General features: G+C 43.1%; 1 long non-coding RNA gene across 1 annotated transcript; it reads right to left on the reverse strand.

Moving 5' to 3' along the window:
• On the reverse strand, window positions 1-808 carry LOC120687198. Its single transcript, XR_005680653.1, has 2 exons — window positions 441-808; window positions 1-344 (listed from the first exon to the last, which is right to left on the reverse strand). It is a non-coding gene; the product is annotated as an uncharacterized LOC120687198 (long non-coding RNA).
• Between the last annotated feature and the right edge of the window lie 1,621 nt (window positions 809-2,429).

Raw genomic sequence — 2,429 nt, forward strand, 5'->3', positions numbered from 1 at the left:
TTAATAATAAGCACTGGCTCCATCCAATTGACATTCATTGATTCATACAATTTTGGACTTGCATTATTAGAATACAAGCATGAATGGTCATCAACTACTAAAAATATTGTCGCACAAACCTACATGATGTTGTTCATATGTTACAGTCTACATCTCCAACATAACATCCCTACAGCACCACAAGATTATTGAGCTAACTTGGACAGCACAGACTTCAATCTCTCTATTGGCGCATGAAGTAAAAAACATCTGTAAACTTGCATTGCTTGTTCCGCTGCATCCGAAATTCCGAAGCACTTGCGCTCCTCAATTGCAAACCGGAAGTAATTCCCACAGCCGCATACCTGTTCAGATGCCCGGAATCCAAACTTAATTGACCAAATCTTATTGAACCCTGAACACCTACAAGACATATTAACGAACACATGGTGACTGCATACCTGCATGCGAGCAGTAGCGGCGGATCTCTTGCCTTCGACCACCACACCACTCGCTTGCCAGGGCGGAGCGAATGTTGCTCCGACGCGTGAGGTCGCCGATGCCGCTGGGGTGAGCCGCTAGATCCGCATGGCACCACTAGCTCCGCTCTGCCTCGTACACTGCTGCGCGAGCTCGCGCCACGAATTCAACAGCGCCGCTTGCCTCGGAGGCCCGCCGGGATCTCAGGAGAGAAGAGAGGGCCAAAGCCTTGCCGGAATCTGAGAGAGTGAAGACTGGAGAGAAGAGTGTGCGCGTGGTGAAGAATGAGAGGATAAGGTTTGCTTAAAATAAGAGACGAGGCACAAAATATGCCCGGTGAGAGGTAGGCTACTTTTGGCGGCTGTTGGATTCAAACTTTTTTGAGCGCAGTATGTCTTTCCGTACCGTTTGGTATAATTTTCGTAGGGATATGCAACAGCAGTGTGTGTCACACTCGACAAAACCGAATGCATATATATATATATATATATATGTCAGGATCAAGTTTCATATATATATAGACATTATAAGTGAATTAATCAGTACAGTATCACGAAAATGAGAAAAACAACAACTAAAACACTATCAGAGTTTACAGCTTATCCCGGAAACGGAGACTCCAAACTTCACAGGCAATCGACTGGGGGTTGCGTACGACTAGAACTCAGCAACATCTTCAAAAGATTTCACCACAACTTTCTCCTTCTGAGCAGCAATAAGCAAGGGTGAGTACACTTATGGTTGGTACTCAGCAAGGCCACAAAAAATAACCAGAAAATGATTTAAATCCATCTTTAAGTTTATTAATCATGTGAGGGTCCAAGACGCTCTTGACCGTGAGCACGACTGATATATCAGTTTTACACTCTGCAGAAGATGTACACTTTCACCACAATTCGCATAAAAGTTCCGAAGAACTTTGAACCCAACCACGCATATGTGCTGATCAGTCACAATACCGCACTTCTGAGGTGTGATTGCATAGGGACGCTATGAGGTCTTTACAAAGAATCACTATATGTACGCACTGGTCCCTTACTTTCTGCGGTACCTCAGAAGACGAAGTTTCCTTCACCCGCTCCTCAAATATCGATAACCCAAAATCCATCAATCAAACGCCCCAGGCACAACATATAGATCATCTAATTACTTAGCCAAGACCAGAGCCATGTAGTATTATGGTTGTACGGTTTTCTTGGGTGGTTCTCCATGTTCTAATTAAATCAAGCATTCTTGTAAATAAAGCATAGATAGAAGTATGGTTAGGGTCACTTGGCTTTCTCCAACGAAAAGCTACTCTTACTGCTCTTCAGCTTTTGCTCACTTGGAACTCTTGATCTTCAATCTTCAAACAGCGACCCTTCTACTCGGAGCAATCAACAAGCAACCATACAAAACAAACAAAAAAATACAACTAAGAACATTACACCATAACAAAAGAAAGGCTTTAAAAGAACGTACTAAAGGATAGGGTTCGCTGCTATGGTTACGAGAGCGCAAGAAACACGGAAAACAAAGCTAAAATGGCAATTCTATAGACTAAACGGTGCTTCAGGGATCTAGTCGCAATTAACTATGGACATGAAGGCTAGAAGAAAAGACTTGCAAGACACAGCAAAGTGTGCTCACAAAGGGTAACATGACGATAGAGCTATTGCACACGTTGCAAGGATCACGTGGGCGCAAGAATCGATGAAAACGGAGCTAAAACGAAGAAGTTATGGCTAAAACGGTTTCAGGGGCTTATTTGTGAAGAAACAGAGCTTCCAGGGGCTAGATCTAAAGAAACCAGGGGCTAAAACATAAATAAACCCTAAACTAGAGGGCTAGCTAGAAAAACTATGCTCTAAGGACGGCGGGTTCTATTTTGTAAAAATGCAGGGTGTTTTCTGCAAATAAAAGGACTTAAACAAAATTATTTTTGAACAGAGCAGGACGGCAGGTTGGTTTTGAATAAACCGAGGGTCTCT

Source organism: Panicum virgatum, chromosome 9N (genome assembly GCF_016808335.1).
Source record: "Panicum virgatum strain AP13 chromosome 9N, P.virgatum_v5, whole genome shotgun sequence".
In the NCBI taxonomy this organism is placed as follows: Eukaryota; Viridiplantae; Streptophyta; class Magnoliopsida; order Poales; family Poaceae; genus Panicum; species Panicum virgatum.